Here is a 23,534-nt window from a genome sequence, read left to right as displayed (position 1 = left end):
CATTACCAATAAAGCACAAGTTGACTTTCATTACCAATTAAGCACAAGTTAACGTTCACCACCAATAAACCACAAGTTAACGTTCATTACCAATAAAGCACAAGTTAACTTCACCACCAATAAACCACAAGTTAACGTTCATTACCAATAAAGAACAAGTTAACGTTCACTACCAATAAAGCACAAGTTAACGTTCACCACCAATAAACCACAAGTTAACGTTCATTACCAATAAAGCACAAGTTAACATTCACTACCAATAAAGCACAAGTTAACGTTCACCACCAATAAAGCACAAGTTAACGTTCAATACCAATAAAGCACAAGTTAACGCTCACCACCAATAAAGCACAAGTTAACGTTCATTACCAATAAAGCACAAGTTAACGTTCATTACCAATAAAGCACAAGTTAACATTCACCACCAATAAAGCACAAATTAACGTTTATTACCATTAAGGCACAAGAGTAAACTTCCACAGCCATGCCACGTAAGACTTTGTCAGTCATAATTGAAATCATTATAACCACAGAAAACCATCTGCCGCTCTTAAATAATTCCTTGCATTTGTTTTTAAAAGAATTCTCAGCAACATTTAATCCATCCACAAAACTGGAATAAACGTCAATATAAAGAATAATACAAACCCACTTACTTTAAAGTAATATCCCAAGTGTTGGCTAGCATGTAATATTGGTTCGTATTAAAGTATGGTCCTGATAAGGCCTTTATCATTCGAAGTAGGACAGAGCAGTGCAAATCTAGCTTTAAGCACTTATCAAAAAGTCATGTCCACTGGACTATTCTATTCGACAAATTTATTATGATTTTTGAAATCACAAAATTAGTATTTAAACACAACCAGAATTACATCAGATTTGTAAATGCTACAAGAAGTATCTGTTCTATCTGTCAAAGCCTGTTCAACTTGACAAGTTCATTATCAAATACAACCAGTGGAAACAGTATGCAATTTGTGTTCATTCTTTTCACTACTGACTGCAGTACATCATCTTTATGATAAATTACAATAAAATATGCAGGAAATAACTGTTTAAGAAAATAATAATTATGACCAAATAAAACTTACATAGATGCTGATTTATAATAATTAATTCCACTTGTTCTGACTGAATGTTAACACAATTGGCAATTATAGAACTGTTTTACATTAAAAATTGCAACATATTTAACATATCAGACGAATTGATGCATGCTATGTTAAAAAGAGTTCAGTAAGTTACTAATGTTACGTACAAGACGTATTTCCCTACTTAATCAAAAGATTAATCAAATCGTAATAGCTTAATGATGCATTTACTGTAAAAAAACAACCAACATTCATTAGAAACTCATTACGTAATTTACATGGTCAGCAGAAATGAATAAAAACACCTGCCTTATTAATCACATCTTAATCATCATTATAAACATATTTCTCCAACAATCTTCAAAAATGAGTGCCCAAATTTTTACATTTCTCTTCAGCTCAAGCAATTTGTATAAGATTCAAAATTGTGAAAATTTGAGGGCTTGTCTCCAGGATGTCATAATTTTCATGATTCCTATAAATATCTTATTCAAATAATGAATTGTATAAATTAAATATTTCAGAACGGCTATTTTTATCAAAATGTTACCTTCTTCAAAGTTGTCATAGTTACGCAACTGGTCAAGAGTATAATGATTAAGCTAGGTGTGGAAATTTGATCTTATCTGAAGGACTTGAAAATCTCTAAATACTATCAACAAATGGACAAAATCGTTCTAAACATCTTTGTTTCCATAATAATAAGCCAATTTAGACTAAAAGCTATTAACATTTAGGAAGCAAACACCATTTAACACAGCTGCTGATCAATACATTAAGCTGAATTATTATTTTACCATCACGAACATTGCTCATGCTTTTCTAGCATTAAAGTAAAATTTGGCCAACATTAAAAGGTATTTGATGTTTGCATTGTGTGTCTCTCGTCTGTGTATCTGTATCTTCTCTGTATAATGGCCTTATAAACCATGTTCCTCATCATAAGGCCACTACTTGAACATGGCTTGTCCCAGTAGTTTCCACTAATCAAGGCGTGAAAACAAAACAGTTCTATCTTTTTCCATTATTTAAAGGGACTAGACACCAGTGGTCCCAAAATCAGCAAATACAGTATTTTCACCATGTCAATACTAAGCTAATATGAAGACTATAATACATCATTTAACATGATTAAAAAAATCTTTTGTCACTGTCTCGGCCATTATACATGTTTACCTGTTAAAAAAGCGCACAATGGTTTCCCAGTTTATATTGTGTAGATATATATCCAGCATGTGAAAGTCATGTGATAAGAAGAGATAAATATATCGCCGCTTTTTTAAATTAACTGGGATTAACGTTGTAGACAAACCCAGTAAATTTTGAAATTGATTAAAAACAAAAACGCAAAAAAAGCGAAAGATACATGACTGTGTCGTAAGCAATGTGATACATCGATCAGTACTGGTAAGTTTTAAAGATTCAATACATTTTACACAACGATATCAATTTTATTTAAGTTTTTGACAAAAGAAAATTTGGGGTATTTGTATCATCTGGTGTCAAGTCCCTTTAATGTTACAACCTTTTCACACTCACCCCTCCAATTTGTATTATATGTAATTCTGAACATATTTTTGTAGTAAAATATAATTAGATTAATAATACACTACGTCAACATTTAATTTTTTTTCTTTTAAGACTCCAAATACAAATTTAAAAATAATATTTTCATGAAGTATTTAATTGTTTCAAGAGTTAAGAAATTTATGAAATACAGATACAATCTCATCAAATTCAGAAATTTGATAACAATTCACTTCTGAAGAATAGGATGTTTGTAAAAATTACAATCAAGTCATAATAAAGCAGGAAAACACTATGGGTTTTTTATAACATTTGGACTAAAACATCCAAAGTTCACGATTTAAAAACTTGCGGCACACAACAGTTCCTGTGAGCCATATATTTCAATATCAAAGTTTCTCCATTTCTTTTGAAGGAAGGATAATCTATTGATTTTGAATCTTAAGTGGACGAGATATTGTTTGAAAGTAAAGATAAGAATGACAGACGATATGTTTAAAGTTAGCTCCAGTCGTACAGTAAATACGATTTAAAGCGATATTTAGCAAAATAACCCCAAAAATATTTTCATTTTTTGAAAGTCACATTTTCTTTTTTCCCATCAATCAACATGCATAATTAAATAAATATTACAAACAGAGTTGGGGGTATTGTCACTGGTTTTAATGTGAAAACAGTTTGAATTACGGCTGCACGCCTGATCGAGTTACGCCGACAACAGCAACAATGACAAAACCAAGGCCATGACAATTAAAGCAGAGCTACAGATAACTTTTAACTTGAAGTGTATTGTACACCTTGATGTAATTCAATAAAGTGTAAAGGTACTCAGTGGATCATTTAAACATGCATGTATTTTACATATATGATAAGCTTGATCATTAAAACAGTTAGTTCTTAATCGATTAAAATACCAGACAGCGTTTCCTTTCCTTAAAAAACACAATGCACGTCAAGGGAAATCACTGTGTAGGAGTTGAAGTGGTATAGCGGCGATCTTCGATTTGATCAAAACAGTTGTTCCCGAAATTGTAAAATCTTCCTTAAAGTAATGGTACACCCTTATGGCAATTTTAAATATTTGTATGGACACTAACAAACCTTCTCCGTAGCTCTGCAAGGCCATGACAATAACATTTCTTCAAAAACAAGAACAGACGTGAACTAAAATAATAAAGCTAAACATTGCTTAACGTGATTGGTCCTGGTTTAATACCCGACAGTGGGGTGACCCTCAAAATATTGAACTTTGAAAGTTAAAACATCACTGCACATCTATCTGAAAAAACACAGATTCACTGGGTACTGTATTCATAAATGTACCAGATTACATTAACACTTAAAGGGGCTCCACCAGATGATTCAGTTGCAAGAAAAAATGGGGAAAAACAGATGAGACAGCAACATGATTGTTGTGTTTATTATTTCAATCATGTAAAATGATGTCTTATATCCGCCTCCTACTAACTCGTTTTGACAATTCTAGGCTTGTTTAGAGAAAATACTGTATTTGCTGATTTTGGGACCATCTGCTGAGGTGTCTAGCCCCTTTAAATAACAAAGAATTGACCACTTTTACAGCATGACCCCCCCAAAAAGACATTATTGATCATCTTCCTGAATTATCATTTAATTTGGTTATAAACAATTATCTCATGTATACCTGCCCAGAAAATATCAATACCCTGATTACTATCAATCTACCTGTTCAAGGAAATCAATGATAATGGCCACAAACAAGTTTTCAAATACCTGCTACAAACTGATAAATTGTGAAGATTCCATGAATCTTAAGAAAGACGATAGAATTACTTCCGTTTCCCTTTTTTGCAGCTTTTAAGCTCAATATAAAACAGTTCTTAATTAGACTAGCTAGCATGGCATATGAATATTATAAAGGCATGCACCCTCAGAGCAACACATTTCACATTGCAGAAGTATGCGCTTATTAAACTTTAATTGTAAATTATAGCCTGCAATTACGGCCATATATATCCTAGTGGTAAAAAGTTGTTCTGAATCAGTAACTTCAAAAGGGAAATGACTTTTGATACATAACTGATGTTTCTATGGCATGAACAAATTGGAAATGACCTTAGAATTTGTCAAGCAAGGCTTAAAAAATATATATTACCAGTGTTTAGGGCAACCCTGACCTTCTTGGCAAAACCTTTTGCGACCATAAATAAAGAAAAAAATGAATTTCCAATTTTATTTGTTGTTGATCAACTGTGTTGATTACAATAAAATGATAAAGAATTAATCATTGAATACATAATTTACCGAAATTTAATGGTATGCATTCACGACTTGCTTAGCTGTTTTTATTGGATTAAATTTTTTTTTAAATAAGGCCACACCAAATTGATATTTCGTTCCGCGGATTTACCGCTCCTATTTTTTTGAAAATGTAAAAAAAATATTTTTATTTTTTTTGTGCGCCCGCACCTCCATTTTGATCGCCAAGCAGATTTTTTTCAGGTAATAATTTATTAAAAGGCTAAAAATAATCAAGTATAATTTTTCTACGCTAGTTTTCGTGTTTTTGTAAAGGGAAGTTACCGATGCGTAGTGTTTTTATACTGTATATCGATCGGTTTAGCATGGGTTTCAATAAATTCAATCAAAATGGCGGCTTTCGGTATAAACAATGTGGCTCGAAGTTTGGAAATTAAATCTTATTTTTGACAATAAATATGTTTTGAGCATGCTTGAAGTCATTGTTGATCGCCTCATGCACTAAAGGATCATTATTTAAAGCAATCATTATGCAACAAAGAATGTGTACTGGTATCTAAGACTGGTAGCGATTATATTGCGTAATTAGTGACTCGTTTTGAATGGAAATCGGACAGGTCAACTTAACTGCAACATGTGTCATTGTTTGGTCCAAATTGATGTATCAAGCTCATTTTTGATCAAATTCTGACAAAACAACAGTTTTGAACAAATATCTTTTCACAAATAGCGATATAAACACTGGTCTGGATATACCTCGACATAAGTAAGCCTAAGTTTATCACCTTATATTTTGTTTTTATTTGCAGCATAATCCGGGATTGTAATGCACTTGTCAATTGTAACCACTGCCCGGCCCACCCCTCGCCCTTGTTCAAGGGGTATACCGGGGACAGCAGAGGCAATGGGCTGTGTTTTTACCTTTCAGGTGGCCCAGCAGTGCCTAGTGAATGTGGTTTTGTCTTCATATTGAAAATAGTCAGGAATGGGCCTCACATAGGTATTCGGGGTTGCGGGGCCATTTGGCAGGGATTTTAGCAACAGTGTGTCCCTGCAGGTCGGGTATTTTACCCGGGTTTTGAGAGACCTGAAGTCAAAGTCCCTGCTATTACGGACTTAGGGGGGGGGGGGGGGGGGGGGGGCATATACAATTGGTTGGTGAATAAAAACATCTAAATAACCAAAAAAAAGTACTCTGAAAAATACCCTTTTTCTTTTTGTTTAATAAGCACATGTCATTGCATTTCCTGCGATAATAAAAACAAAATTTAGTCTATGTTATATGGAGTCTGATGTTTGATGATGCCTGTGTAAGTGATCATTTTTTACAAATCCCAAATCAATCCTACATTATGTCTAAATACAGTTGCATATGATGTTAAACTGATTCAGGTAGATTTATATAAGTCGTTTCAAACTTTTTACAAAAGCAGGGTTATTTATTATTATAAATGATTGTCATATTAAAGTACGTTTTAATTATATAAGAAATTAGATTTATCCATATAATGTTTGTACTAAACACGGATGAATAAATAGTATGTTTTCCGACATTTTCCCAATGTCCATTAGAGGTTCAGTTCAAGATGGCATTAAAATGGGTTTAAGGGCAATTATTTGGAACAATCTTTCTTATTTATATTGAATATAAGGAAAAATATATTTTTCGCTCTTCGCTCGCTTCGTTTTTTATGAAAACTGACAAACTTTTTTCTTTTGTTTTTTTTTCGCTCTCTTACTCCAATTTTTTTTGGCAAAAATCCGAGGAACTAAACATTAATTTGGTGTGGCCTAAATACTTTGTCCTGTAACACTACCTAGCATTTTTGATACCTTTCCCGTAAAAATCAGATATAATTTTAGGCCAAAGTTGGACTACTTCATAATGATACTATAATTATCATAATGTTATTCATGTATTTTTATATGAATAGAAGTTTGCAAGAACCTAAGCATGAGCATCACAAAATGTCATGCCAACATTCAACCATTTTTGAACAGGGTTGTTTTCAACCCTGTTCAGTGTAGCCACAAACTGGACACTCACAACATAAAATGCCTATTAATAGTAACAAGTGTCGTCTGCCTCTTTACCACCAAAAATATAGTTTGAGAAAGTGAGGACTATATAAATTGCAAGCTATGTTTCCAATAACTGAGCTAGATTTGACAAATCAAGAAGCAATCATAACGCAATATCTATTTTAATCATTTAATTTGTTGAACTAAAATAAAGATAATATTAAAGTAGTATCCCTGCGCCCAAAAATGAATGAACATCGAAATGTAAACAAAGAATAACTATCCACTCAAAGCGCATCATTCCATCACGTGACACAATGATCTCATTGATCTCAATGATCGCAGTTTCCCCGCTTAAAACATCACGTGATAGCCCACGTTGGAATAACAAACACACCATTTTGACAGGCACGTGCTAAAGTGCTGACGAGTAAGCTGACGATATAGAATAGGAGAGAGTTGTTGACCATATAGAAAATGAAGGAAAAAAAGTTTTGAAATTAAAGATGTTTCAAGACTTAATGTTAACTTTATTTAATATACTTTTTATAGTGTACGTATTGAAATTAATTGAGTTATATTTTTTGCTGGTTTGTTGTAAATATGAGAAAATATCACAGATTTAATAATTTTTTAGGTGTTTAATCTACAATTGTTTGAAATCAATTATTTTAATTTTGATCAATTTAATTAAGAAACTAGTTCTCTTTAATCTGTTGTATTTTCGAAGTTGTTTTGTGAATAACAAGGCAAACATAGGCAAACTCTTGCTGATGAGTAAAGTTTGATTAGTATATATTTCATTTTCTTGATTGGGTATAGCACAATCATTCATCCTTTTATTATCTTTTCATTTTCTATTATTAAACCCCACACATTTACGGGAAGGAAGGTTTCGTGGAGTTTGTTTCTATGCTGTTTCAATAATTCACCAGCCGTTGCATATTATCTTTTTATCGTTCCTCCCGGCTGAGAATCCATTTTTATGCAAATAATGTATATATCATTTTAGAATACTATTTAAAATTTTAACAGTGTCCCTGAAAAGGATCGTTTTCAATTTCACAATTAGTTTAGTCTGTGTTAATGCCAACATCTAATTACCAACCGGAAACGGTTTTAGAGTTTATTTTAAATTCACCCTGGATGATCAACCAATTTCTATTTTATTTCTTTGGTTAATAAATCCTTGGCAAGCCCAACTCATATTGTAACACCATAGGATGGAGTTATGCTGGTATTGGTTACATTCTCCATCCTGGTTTGCCTGCTTACACAGCGACATTAACTTTATTGTCAATAAAAAAAAATATTTGTCATTTTCCATCATGCTTCAATAAACCTGGGGCGGCCCCTGTGGTTGTTTTAAAGGGGGACTCTGAGATTCGCTGTGCTACATATCTGCACCTTATTAATAAACACGATCGTGAATCATAATTGTAAAAACCCGTATAAAACCCCAGGGTTTCCGCCAGGAATTTCATAAGGCATGCCGGAAGGGGAGGGTTTGGGAGGGGTGTCCCCTCCTGACGTTGATTTTTTTATTTTCGTAGCCAAAATGGTGCAATTTCCTGCATTTTTAACAAGTTTACAATTATGTTCCTATGATTTCGAATTACCAACTCAAGTCCGATTAACATTAAACATATTTGTGAAAAGGTTTAATGGTTTCTCTTCATTAATTATTGGTATTTTTCCGACAATACAATATCGACGATATCGCTCGACTCATGTTTCGTTTAATGCGGGTATTATTTTTATTGACACTGTTGACGTCACAGCAAAACGTGTAAAGCACGCTGCATGCTGGAACACAAAAGAGCCCGGAGCAAAGCGACTGCTCGTGGGTGTATTCGTATTTAAAGCTGCAACAGCTTATATTTTTAAAGCCGGGTCGGCTAAATAATAACTTAAAGGGAATGTAATGTGTATTTTCAGATTTATTTATCTTTTTTCTAAATAAATTAAAAGAACGATAAAATAATCAAAGTTTAATAATAAGCAACACTTTACACTTTACTAAAGACGGGTACGCGACTCAATTACATACGACGACATAGCATAACCCTTGTTTATAATAACACAGATATCTTAACACGGTTCTCAATTATAATTTAATAATTGGTTAACAAACTGACTCTGGATTAAGAAACAAAATAAAACGACACATGATTTATGTTACCGAAATCAATTAACACTTATTGTTTACTTTGCGTTCATAGATGATTATAGGGATGAAGGTCGCAATTACGACAGTGGTGTTTTTCACACATTCCCATTTTGATAAAGAATAGGAGGAGTTTGGTTAATTGCACTGTTGAACCTCACCGACACGCCTTCATGCTGTCGTTGATCCTGAATGGCTGATACAAATGCCCCAATAGTCCTGACACGCCCTCTGGCTGTCAGTCAACCGTTGCAACCGTTGCAATCGCAACAAAATTGTGTATTGTCAAAACTGATGATTGTTTTTATAAGGATTGTCGCCACGCGGATTAAAGCATGTCGGCATAATTAAAGCGTGTCGGTAATTAGCCTTGCCAGCGGAAGGCACGTCAGGCCCGACAAGCCATTAAGGGCTGGCGGAAACCCTGAAACCCTGTTCATGCAGCGCTATCAGCGCTTTGATTCTAAGTTGAACCAGGGGGAAATTAGCTCACTTATTTCTTTGCTCAAGTTTAAATCTGTGAAATACATTTTTGGGAGATGGATTAAAACGAATTCATGTAGGTTTGAAATAAAATTGCTAGGCAGATATTATGACACGTGTAAACATGTTGAACAAATTTATACATCTTTCACATTTAGTCAATAGGAATTGATGTCAGGTTCATCTCAAAACAATTTCTTGAAAACCTGTCATGCCAAAATCATCCTATTGGGGCCCCAAAAAAGGAATAAAATTAACTATAAAGTAGAGTTAAGAAAATAAATATGGCAGAAGATGAGAAACTAAACAATATTTTTAATTGGCCTTGAAGCTGCACTCTCACAGATTGAACGTTTTGACAACTTTTTTTATTTTTTTGTCTTGGAATGAGCCAATTTTTGTAAAAATCCATGGAAACCAGTTATATAAGACTGCTGATAAAAAAAATCAGATCACAGATTTTTACATTTAAGTTCAAAATTTGATGTTTTATGTGTTTTTCTTAAACCGTTAGTAACGGTTTATTAGCCATAAAAGATTAATTTTCGAACGGAAATATGAAAATCTACGATCTGATTTTTTGTCAGCAATCTGATAAATTATTGGTTTGCAGTTATTTACGCAAAAATTTGCTCTTTCCAAGACAAAAAATAAAATAGTTGTTAAAATGGCCATCTTTGAGAGTGCAGCTTTAATTTACTTTAAGAACATATAAAGTTAAGCAGAAATTGCTTGCATTACCTAATCCTTCCTTAATACTGAACAACTCAAATTAATGAAATATTGATGAAAATTATCTTTTTTTTTTCAGAAGTCATTAATGACAATGCAATATTCTTTGAACTCATAAAAACTTCACTTAACAGTTAAAGGTTTCTCCTAATTTCTCAAACATTTAAAGAAAGTTTTCATTTGCCTAGAAAACATGATAATGTTTCTTAACTTCTGCTAACGTAAATCAAATACAGCACCTTTTTTACAATTACATTTAAAGCTTTACTCGAACAATGTATTTGACATCAACTTACCAGGAAAATCTTCTGAATAACGAGAAACGTCAAGTCGTCCCTAGCAGAAGCAAGGATTCTCATGAACAAATTAAGACGAAACGGATGACAGGCAATCTTTCGGAAGATAGGCATTTTGTCGCGGAAAGAAAATCATGAATAAACCTCATTTACTTGCCCTGTCTACTGGGTTTCTTATAGAGATAAATTTTTTATAAACATTTGGTTTCAATCGAAATGTTAGGAAGCATTCCCAACATTATCTGAACAGGTATTCTGTAAGGCTAATTAACTATTCTTTGTTATTTTCTGAGTGAAAATACATGTTCATAACTAAAAATAGATTTAGATACATCATAGCAGTTTGCATAGCAGTCTGCCACACTACCTATTTACAAATGCTGTGTCCTGAATCAAATTGAAGGAGTCAAGCATTTATTGTTACCGTCTCCTAAAATAGTCTAAACTACGTCGTCTGAACTACGTAGTCGTCTGAACTACGTAGTCGTCTGACAGACTGCCAACCTAATTGGTCTAGGAGTAATCGAGTCTCAGACTCATTTAAGTGTGGTACCCTGGCATAATTCTTGAAAATGACACCATTTTATGCAAACAAGAAAACAGAAATTCTTAAAAAGGTCTATATGTTAAGGTATTTTCATTAAAAACAATCCTGTTAAGGACTTTGAATTGGTTAAAACTCGTTCCGAGTGTTACTCGTTCCGAGTGTAGACTTAAGAATGTAGATGAAAGCCAAAACGGGATCTCTGTCCATATTATATAGATTATGCATGATGTGTTAAATTGGGTTTTATCTATATATGCCAGAGACTTCTAGATTCTTTAACCATGATGAAATCTTATTTTCAAAAAAAAGAAATTATTGTGTCATAATCATGACAATGTTAAACCATCTTGTGACACTAGAATGAATTTTAATGTAAAGGTTTCTGTGTTAGTCTTTAACCACATATTCTCTATAATAGTGGACGTCTATTTTTCATAGATATATCAGTGTTTTTTTTTCATTTCTTTTTAGAAAGCGGCCAGGGCCACTAAAATTGTGAAAACAGTGACAAAATGCCTAAAATTGTTAATTGACCACAATATATTTCAAACCTTAGATCCTTAGTTTGAAGACTTCTAAAAAATAAGACTACATTTTAACATATCTGTACTCATATCAAATTGTTCACTCTCTCAAAAAGAAAATATTGATATTGATTATTATTAAAACAAGATATATATAAATAATTTAGTGTATAAATTAGCTGGTTTCATAGAGTCCATGATGGAACAGTCTGATTTTAAATTGTATCGTTCGATCACTGTCAAACTGCACTGAAATCGAAGTAGAAACAATTTATTTCCATATAAATTGTTGACAAGACACAGCTAGTTTGAATTTACAATACGGATCGTTCAGTTCAGGAAGTGTTCTTATATTATATAAGTGTCATTTTGAACAAAAAAAAATTGATCTTCAAAATTTTAGTTGTACTATAAGATGCTAACGCTAGGCTGACTCTAGTGTTGAGATGCTAGCTGCATGCAAGAAAACTTGTACAAATTTGGTACTGTTATGCAGTTAAATAATTATGAATCTAGATAATTTAATTTATAAAATGACTTATAGGAGCTCGATACCATACAGTCCAAAATTTGGCAAATACAATATTTGCCTAGAATTGTCAATATGAAGTTTATCAGGTTTTAGCAGAACAGCCTGCGCAAGGTTTGGATGTGGATGAACCTATCTAACACGAGTAGCCATGGTAGATGCTTTTACTTCTAACTCAGTTAAACAAAATACAGTAAAATTGTATTTTAATCCATTTTTTTTACATACAGGACATTTTTTATCTTTGCCCGTGGGCAAAATAAGGATTTCAAGCATAGCCAAATATTTGGATCTTCTTATCTGGGCTGATAGAAAAGGATTTCGAGCATGGCCAAATAATTGGGTCTACTTATCTGGGGTGGGAAAAAAGGATTTCCAGCATGGCCAAATATTTGGATCTACTTATCTGGGGGTGGGAGGGGAGGGGGGGGGGGGAGGATTTTCACCATGGCCAAATATTTGGATCTACTTATCTAGTGTGATTGAGAGAATAAAAATCTGCAACCTACCCAGTTGGTCACGATAAGCCCAGCTTCACACCAGGGACTTGCACCGTTAAATTGCCCTTGATTCTGAAAATTAACAACAAGCCTTTAAATTGTATTCAATGAAGAAAACCTATGCATTATCATATAATTAGTGAGGTATAAGTCATTTTTTTTTGCAATAATGAGTTTAAATTTACATATTGTTACAGTTCAGTTTATTCTATGTGCTGCGCATCAGTGACTTCTTTTTTCAATCGAGGCTTCTGACTTTGGATCTAATAAGTCAGGCGTTGTTACAGTTACACTTTAAAATTATATTTATATTTTTTGTACGACATTTATTATTCATTCAAATAAATGATGTCAGATGCATTTGTCTACTTATTTTTTATAATTATTTTACACTGCTTGTACCTTCCAAACAGGGATTCTTTTCTGACATAGTAATTCCAAATTAACTGATATATATATAAGCAAATATATAAGTTTTGACTTTTTATGCATACACTTTACTGTTTCAGAGCTCAGGTTTTGTAAATATATTTTCTGTTTCATTTCGAGAAATACATTTTTTTTAAATTCATTCAGTAAAACTGTGTTCACAGAATTGGGATAATATTGTGAATTTTTGGGGGTAATGACCACTTTTTGAAGGGGAAAAAGCTTTTAGGAGGCAGTTAAATGCACAAAGAAAAATCCCTGTGGTCTCGTTCCATAATACATAAATGGATGCTTTCATTTAAACATAAACTAGTGCAGTGTTTACACTTGTGTCTTCATAAATGGGATTGCTCGATGGATTCTGACTTAATCATTTAAAAAGCTTTTGATGAAAACAACCGCAATGATCCAATATAAAGTGGGTTATTTGGTGGTTTGAGATATTTACTTCAACATGCATCTTGTATTGAGACATTTGCTTCAACATGCCCCCTGTACAGAGACTCACAATTCAACATGTACGCTGTACAGAGACATTCGATCCAACATGCCTGCTGTAAGGAGGCATACAATTCAACATGTACGCTGTACAGAGACATTCGATCCAACATGCCTGCTGTAAGGAGGCATACAATTCAACATGCACGCTGTACAGAGACATTCGATCCAACATGCCTGCTGTAAGGAGGCATACAATTCAACATGCACGCTGTACAGAGACATTCGATCCAACATGCCTGCTGTAAGGAGGCATACAATTCAACATGCACGCTGTACAGAGACATTCAAGTCAACATGCCTGCTGTGAGGAGGCATACAATTCAACATGTGCGCTGTACAGAGACATTCACTTTAACATGCCTGCTGTAAGGAGGCATACAATTCAACATGTGCACTGTACAGAGACATTCACTTCAACATGCCTGCTGTAAGGAGGCATACAATTCAACATGTGCGCTGTACAGAGACATTCACTTCAACATGCACACTGTACAGAGACAAACGATTCAACATGCACACTGTACAGAGACAAACGATTCAACATTCGCACTGTACAGAGACAAACGATTCAACATGCGCACGGTACAGAGACATATGATTCAATATGCGCTCTGTACAGAGACAATTACGATTCAACATGTGCGCTGTACAGAGACATATGATTCAACATGTGCTCTGTACAGAGACATATGATTCAACATGCATGCAGAACAGAGACAAACGATTCAACATGCACACTGTACAGAGACATACGATTCAACATTCGCACTGTACAGAGACAATTACGATTCAACATGTGCGCTGTACAGAGACATATGATTCAACATGTGCTCTGTACAGAGACATATGATTCAACATGCATGCAGAACAGAGACAAACGATTCAACATGCACACTGTACAGAGACATACGATTCAACATTTGCATTGAACAGAGACAATTACGATTCAACATGTGCTCTGTACAGAGACATATGATTCAATATGCATGCTGTACAGAGACAAATAATTCAACATGCGCACTGTACAGAGACAGACGATTCAACATTCGCACTGTACAGAGACAATAACGATTCAACGTGTGCTCTGTACAGAGACATATGATTCAACATACATGCTGTACAGAGACAAATAATTCAACATGCGCACTGTACAGAGACAGACGATTCAACATGCACAATGTACAGAGACATAAGATTCCAACATACGTGCTGTACAGAGACATTCACTTCAACATGGGTGCTGTTTCAATTGCGTAACATTTGTGCCAAACGCAAATAATTAATTGGCAATTAATCAGCAAATGGTTAAGCAAAAAACACACAATAACTAGTAAGTAGTGTCTGAAATTCTTTAAATTGTGTCAACACTAAGAAAGTTAATAATCATTTTTGCTTTTAAAAGCTAACAACAAAATCAGTATTTTATCTATAATTTAATAGTACAGTTAAAAAAAATGGACAATGATTATCACATAGTGTTCTGATAAATACAATTTTCTGACGAGCTACTTGTAGATTGACTTTATAATTATGGTAACAATTTTAAATAAGTAAATAAAAAATTTACATAGCGAAACAATATAGTATATAAATATACAATTGCAATTCATTTATACTCAAGTTCATTCCCAAAGTTCTATCCATCTCAATGCAATAATCCAATGACACTTTGACAAATTTAAAAAACTTCAATACCTGACTATACTTTTACGACAAATGTCTATGCAATATCTTTAGTTATAATGAAGTTACATTTGCTGTCAGGAATGATACTTCAAAATAAAACTCATCAAACACTACAATGCAACACATGATTTATAACACCAGTTTATTCATATTAGGCCACACTCAATTTAATGTTTTGTTCCACCGAATTTGGTCGAGAAAAACTGAAGCCACCGAATGAAATAAAATAAAAATACAATTTACCATTTTGCTGAGTTTAAGCGAAATTGAAAACATTTTTTCATGTATAAATATATATATATATATTTATTTATAAATGCTTTCACTTTTATACATATATTTATATAATGTTTATACTAAATAATTACATCAATTCATTTTAGTTTATAATTAGTTAAAGTTAATACCCCACAAAATATTAATGTCACAACTATTTTCTGTGAGTTTTCCAACAGTTGTCAGAGACAAAATATAACACGATTTGCGTTAACGCTTAATAAAACCTGACTTCAAATTATTGTTTGTCTTATTTCCTGCATTTTTAGTGAAAAATAGGAGAATTTGAATAATAAAAAAAAATATTATCATTGTGTTTTTGTTTTGGGAGTTTTTTTTTCAGAACAATAGGTGAGGCAAATCGGTAGAAGGAAACATCAATTTTGTGTAGCCTTATATATACATATTTAAAGATAATACACCATTTCAGCAGCTTAATATATTACAATTAATCACTTACTAATTATTTTCTAACCAACCCATTTGTATTCAAACCAAGAAAAAAGTTTGCTTAAACATTATTAAAATGAAATCAGAAACATATTACTAAAATTTGGAATTTCACCTCACAAAGGCATAATGATTATGAATTTTTCATAATATATGGTCTGCATAACCAATGAAAGTGTTAAAAATAAGCTGATGACTTTCACGACTCGACAATCAATCCTGCACAGAATATTGTCAACGTACAGGAACAATGAGACAATAAATTTACTTTATATCAGAATCTGCATAAATCTATATTTGTACATCCAACATGCCTCTTTAGATGTTAATGAAGTTCCAAGAAATAAAACTAGAATGAAAAAAGCCAACACACATGCCTCCTGGAAACTATGAATTATTCCAAATTGGATGAAACTTTATGAAAGAGCCATTCACTGCATGTTCACTTACCAGAAAACTGACTTGAATTTCCAATACTAACGTCCAACTATTGTTTAGAAACAAAAGGTAGTATAAAGAGAAGTTTTAGGACCGGCCACACGCAATTCTGAAGTCAAATGAGTTTTATCGGCTTTTGCAGTTACTCCCAGATCTTTGCCTTGATACTTGGAGGTCAACTTTAATATCATTTAACTCAAGTTAATAATGCTGAAATTTATCTTTTCTGAATCAAATTCCTTAAGGCAAAGCAAAGAGGTCCATCATTGGTTCTGTAAAATGAGGAAGAAAATCATTTATCTCGAAAAAGGCCACAGTTTGTTAAATTCAAAGTTGATTTAAGCTAATCTTATTTTTGTAGACAAAAAAATAATTAAACAAAAGCATCACAGGTTTGATCCAATGCAAGTCTTTTTTAATCCACACAGTTTGACAAGGGCCAGAACTCCACATTTAATTAAGCAAGAGTGATTAGCCTTCTTACATATATGTGCTTGTACCATCATTGGTAGTATTAGTACCAAGTTTCATGTCAATATAGAAAACATTGAAGACCTGAATGGTTAAATGTTGTGCTTAAACTTGGTCATGCATGGCAAACTACAGCAGCAGTGTGACTTATTACAGAATGTGCATGGATCATCATTTTTATTATTAGTACCAATTTTCATGTCAATATTGAAAACATTGAAGACCTGAATGGTTAAAAGTTGTGAAAAGACTTGGTCATGGTCAACTACAGCAGCAGTGTGACTTATAACATCATGTGCATGTATCCTCATAGGTTAGTATTTCTTCCAAGTTTCATGTCAATATCGAAAACATTGAAGATGGGTTAAAATTTGTACAAAACTCGGTCATGGCCAACTACACCAGCAGTGCGACAATTAACCGTAGCTAAAAATATAACAACAATTATGAATGTCAAACAAGTTCTTTCATACTCAAAATAAATACAGTTTTCACCTCAATTTCCCTGTTCATGTCAACATGCTAGGAATTTACCACAATAGGCCATATATCATCATTTTTCATCCAATTTAAGCCAGAAAATTAAAACTGCAGAAGTTGCATAATGTGAAACAAAAGAACGATTGAGCTGTCAAATATAATAGTTGGTGTCATACATTTACACTAAGATATTAAATGTTCATTTTTGTCAAATTATTAGCAGGTTAAAATAATACTTTCAAATGTAACAATTTCAACAAGAGCTGTCAGAGACAATGCTCGACTACACAGCTTTTAAGTAAAGGATTGCTATGTTTTGGTAAAACATGAATGGATCACTGTTAATTAATTTAGGTTACACGCAAGACCTTAACCAGAAGTCAAAATATTCAAATGGCATTATATGCAGGATAGAGTTATCATACTTGAAAGTATAAAGCTTCAATACATCAAATAATAGGGGAGTTATTGACTTCAATGTGCTATCATGCAAAACTGTAACCAGAATTTTTAAGTTGAATAATAAAGAAACAAATTTATATTATATGAAAGAAAGAGTTATCTTACTTGATTCATTAAGAAGTTTGGATGGTTGGGAGCCCTTGTATAAAGTTTCAATGAAAAACATGATGTATTTGCTGAGATATTGTCTTATAATGGGCCATTATCTGCACTATATTTGAAATAGTCAGTTATATCTAACTCGGTTATTCAATTAAGTTTGATGGCAGGGTTCGAATTTAGACTCGCATACTCGCAAAATGCGAGCGACATTTGCAAATTGCGAGTGACTTTTATTCAAGCTCGCAAAATTCTGCGAGTGGCTTTTTCTAGACCACAAAATGTTAAAAAGACAGTAGAATAAATATGAACTTAATTCCGCTGCGTAGTCGAGTGTAAACACCATATAAGTGGCATGTTTACACTACCAGTATAAAAAAGATAGAACGGAGTCACGCTCTAGTAAGTTTTCAAAAATAGAACATATACGGAAAAGGCCGAGTTTTATCTCGAATCTTTCCGAGGCGTGCATAATACAAAGTGAATACAAATGACGTAATCATCGCGCACTATATGTAAACCCCATCAACCTTTGATATATTTCCGCCGAACTGCCAAAGTGAATAGACTTCGTCGATCGATATATTTCATGGTCCAGAACATCCTCGCTAATTTAATTTTACTGATTCTTTCATTTATTAAAATTTATAATGTTATTGCTTTTAATACTTATAGATTTAATGAAATCTGTACCGTGCTTGTCGAATGGATATTACCCGATGGTGAGGGTAAATATACAAAGTGAACAATGTCAAATTATTGGACAGCTTTGTAATCAAAAAGCGTCTAGCATCTGATGAGTCTTTCCGTACTCCCCAAAAAGAAAAAGCCATAAACAAGTTCTAGTAGTTGAGTTACTCAAGATTGATACGTTTTAATATTCATAATTTGTCTTAGGTGTAAATTTCTACTTAAATTAGACAATATTACAAGGGAATAAAGCAAATAATCAAATTGCAAGTTGATTTTTCATTTTGCGAGTTGCCTCAAAAAGCACTCGCAAAATTTTGCGAGTGCTCCTCAAAGTTAAATTCGAACCCTGGATGGTTGAGTAACATTGTAAAAAGTCTCAATACAATACATCAAGTAGTTGCTGAAATACTAACATGCAAAACCTAATCCAGAGTTTCTAAGCTGAATAGAAAAGAGCAATAATTTGCATGATATGCAAGACAGATTTATCGAACAATGAGGACCATTCAACGGTATTAATATACTGGTGACTGTAAAATGTGGACCACAAAGTCTTTCACGAAGGTTCTGATTCAATAAAAGAAAACCAGATTTTACATTTGTGATTAAATAAGTTACATGCATAAAATGATAACTTTCAAGAAATAGTTATTTTCAAAATCATTTCCTAGAACAAACAACTTTTTTTGAGGCAGTATAATTATTTGTTTTACCAGAAATGACAGTATAACATTCGACTGAAGCTGGAGGAAAACAATCAACATTTTTCAAATTGTGTTGGTTAACTTTATAAAGATATGATCTTGGTCATAGTACAAGGCTTATATTACTTCAATGTGAAAACAATCATCATTCCGTAATAATGTGGATATAACTCGATTTCGACATATAATTGCATTCCCAGCACTATAAATGTGAAAATGTTAACTGTTAAATAGTGTTGTCAAGGCGTACAGCATTTTTTCCATTCTCCAAAACAGCAAAAAAATGCTGTCGGCTGCGCTTTAGGTAGAAATGCCTTAAATGTCATTTCATTTGTATTTCAATGCCAACAAAATAATCATGCACATTCATAACATACCACAAGTCTGGAAATTCACAAGAATTTTTGCTTAAAATTTCTCAAATAATACAATGCATGTCTGCAATGTTGTTCTTTAAATTCACATCACAAAATGTATATTTTTATATGACGCACTGGCCTGGGACAGAAATTCCCTGTCAATACTTGTATATCCAGACAACTGCAACAGTCGACAGTGCAGAAAACAATAACTCAGTTTCACGCTATCTTGTCAGAGACTATCAGACAGAATCTTATGAAACAAAACTTCATCAACCAGTGGCACAATGCAGTCATTTCCAATACATTGGTGTATCACAGTATCTCCAACATTTCCTGCTTGTAACACTGTGCTTTTAACAAGACCTGATGAATGGTGATCACCACTTATGAGGCTCCGATGTTGCACAATTACAAAGGGCCATGGCTAGTTTTTAGACGAAAATGATGCCAATTTATCCCTAAATATGATTATCAACTGGGTATCCAGTACGCCAAATATCATTACTAGGAGTTCTATGTGTCCACCGGGGACGAGTAATACAATTTGTCCTGATGGTTGGGATATTGTACAGATATTGTTACAGTTCCTGTGTGACTTGCAAACCTTCCTTTTATGAATGGTAAAAAAGATAACCAATAATAACCAAGTAACAGTCAAATAATTGGGTTGCAAAGACCGCTTCACCTCAATCTTACAATTGCAGGTTTTTAATCTGCAACGGGATCAAAATTAGCACATTTAATTTAAGTCTGAAACCCTGCACTGGTAAATTGCTTTTTGGGATTGCTCAAATTCTGGCATTGATATAGCAGGGCTTGTTTAAAAATAAATGGCAAGACCTAAACATAAAGTAATATTTCACACTTTCATATCTAAAAGTAACATTTCTAATAACTGTCTATGCAAAAGTATAGTAAGAAGAGTTGAAGAGGCCATTTGGGCCTGTGGACTAGTTAATTCCATAAGCCTGGTTAAAGCTCTGCAGGCTTATAACATAATGTATTGAACAAGGCCTGAAATAGTACAAGGCCATTGGTCTGTTGAATTTGGATTTCCTACAGGCCATAATATTATGATAATTAGTCAGCCATGTTGTGAATGGGGCCAGGGCTTTTTTGATATGTAAAAAATGTGTTGTCATTTTGACCAATATTGGGAATGTATAGTAATTTTGCCTAGAAATGAACAAGAATGCTTTAAGTATTAGACTGAAAAGATAAAGGACTGTTATAAAGATTGTTTCTTTAAGAATACACCAACACTCTTGTACAAAATTAGTTTGAGGCCAATTGTTCCTATTTGGGGTACTATTTTTTTTCCAAACATAAATCTGGAATTTTATTAAAGCATTGGAAATTGATCCAGATTTTGCCCAAAACTGATCAGAAAAATAAAAGTGTTCAACACTGAACTATCACATAAACATGATATTTACTGATGTGAAAGCATCCTATAACAAGTCCATTTACACAATTAGAGTGACAGTAAATAACCCTGATGTTAAATGAAAATTGTACTATGATTTTGGACATTTTCAATGTCTACTTTAAACTGAAAGTCAGGAGCATGTCTTATGGGTATTGATACTTAAATCAAGACTTCAAGTGTACAGTATTACTTAAATGTTTAATTTGATTTGGCATTTAAATGAAATGCAACACCATCAGACTCAACCTTAAATAGCTATTTGAGCATTTATGATTTATTTCAGGTTTCTCAATATTATCAGTTGTGGGTCATGGGACCCTCACTTAACTGATAAATTTCTTCAAAAGTTTATTTTAGGTGTCCAAGGGATGCACAGTAGGTTAGAAAATGGTGTCAAGAACTCTGGTTTTCTGCCTGAAGGAAATCTTTAATACTTCTATTAGTGTAGAATTATGGTCATTTCGTAACCTTTCAATTTCGTAACCGCTCATTGTTGGTCATTTCATAACCATTGTGTTAGTCAATTTGTAACCATTAAGAAATCAAATGGTCATATCGTAGCTGTTGACTTTACAAAATAAGTTTACTGTAAGTATAAAACATAAAAACTTGAAGTTAAATCTAGTAGTTGTATTCCTTCTTTATTCCTAATAGTGTAGTGTGATTTGCCAATAAACTCTGAAACTATGACAAATAGAAACATTCAAACTAGCTTTTTTTTATGTTGCGAAGGAAATATTATAAGTAGGCTGAGTATTAAATGTAATATTTTTTTAATTCATAGATGTTTTACCATTGAGAGGAACTGTGACCTTAAGCCAATATTTTTAAATATATAGACCATATAACTTTAGACTTTCAATTTTTTTTAAATTGCATAGAAGTATTGTAACATGTAGTGAGTTTGACGAATGAGAGTATGCGCTTTTTATATGCTTATTGTATTAAAAATGTGCCAGTATGTTTAATTTTGTATCTTGTTATTGGAAATTAATACCATAACTAATAATTTTAGGCTGTTTTTTGGCGGTTTCGGATATAAAGTATGCAGAATGGAATATGGATCAATTGAGAAAAGAACAGAACAAAATTTTGTTCGTTTTAAACAATTCAAACAAATATAGTCAATGAAATAGGTCAAGAATGACCCTTGATCATTTATGTAAACGTAATTTTACACAAAAATACATCGTGATCAGTCTTAAATTATTGTTTATAAGTAAGCAAAATGTAAGGAAATAATTAACATATTTTGGTAGTATAACAAATCATTTGTAATTTACCATGATATATATAAATCTAATTACTATTGAGTAACGTAAATTATTGGCTTGTTATTAGCGAGAATTTGAGTAATGTCTCCCAACTGTTGTCTTGGTTGCTGTGCCATGTACATCCAGGTTCGAACAATACACTTAACGAGGTACTTAAAGTCTACTTTTTATCACCTTGTTAAATGGTGATTACCATATGACCAATTGATTTCTTGACGGTTAGGAATTGACTAACAGAATGGTTACGAAATAACCAAGATTCAGCGGTTACGAAATGGTTAGGTTACGAATTGACCAGATCCCTGAGTGTACCTGAGGAAATAAGACATCATGATTCTCTTAGTTTTTTTTATCAATTTTGATGTATTTTTTAATTTGATTCAACTACATGTAACTAATAAATTGACTGACTAATTAACAAAACAGTTAACTTTAACAATACAGTTAACTTTAATATACTTAAAATAGGTCCTCATCGAGTCAATGTTTCTTTATTGTTGGTTACTGTAAACGAAACAAAAATGTCATTGATGTTGAGAGAATTTTACCAGGATGCATAAATACATGTACTGCGTTTATTCAGTTGCACTTTTCTTGAAATGCCTGTAAATATACAACATATGATAAAAGTTTTCCTGAACCCATGGTTAATTCTGGTTTGTGTTCATTTTGATAACTATGGTGAACATTTTTAAGGTGAACATTTTGATCACTATTAAAATTGCATCACATACTTTCAAACTAAAACAAAACTTTTACTAGTTATTAATTATGTTTGTTAAAATAAACTCATATTTCAAAAAATTAATATATATTTTCGTTTATTCATTTTTTTTGTTAATGTTCAGCAAAGTATTAAGTACTATCTGTGAATTCTATCAAATTCCACGTCACGAACAACTGACACTTGGTGACACTTCTATTTTATTCAGTAAACCTTAAAAAAACAATGAAGATAATCTCGGCGTGAACTTAATGAATAGTCAACAATAACAAGAAATACCACTCTTACAGTAAGGAAGCAGAAGCTTTCTGCTAGTTGTTTCCGATGTATTTATTGATCAATACTGTTTTTCGGTTCCTAGATCAATTTTAAGAGGATGAATTTACTTTAACGCCGTTTG

General features: G+C 32.8%; 1 protein-coding gene across 2 annotated transcripts in view; it reads right to left on the bottom strand.

The window, feature by feature from the left end:
* The window catches only part of LOC128230818 (polypeptide N-acetylgalactosaminyltransferase 5-like), an 85,441-nt gene extending 61,907 nt beyond the window's left edge, over positions 1–23,534 (bottom strand). For both annotated transcript variants that reach the window (XM_052943264.1, XM_052943272.1), the window contains exons 1-2: positions 23,423–23,534; positions 12,666–12,728 (exon numbers count right to left, since the gene is read on the bottom strand). The gene's annotated coding sequence lies outside the window, so the exon portion shown is untranslated. The remainder of the gene's footprint in view (positions 1–12,665; positions 12,729–23,422) is intronic.

Source organism: Mya arenaria, chromosome 1 (genome assembly GCF_026914265.1).
Source record: "Mya arenaria isolate MELC-2E11 chromosome 1, ASM2691426v1".
Lineage (NCBI taxonomy): Eukaryota > Metazoa > Mollusca > Bivalvia > Myida > Myidae > Mya > Mya arenaria.
This window is presented reverse-complemented; position numbering and strand designations above follow the sequence as displayed.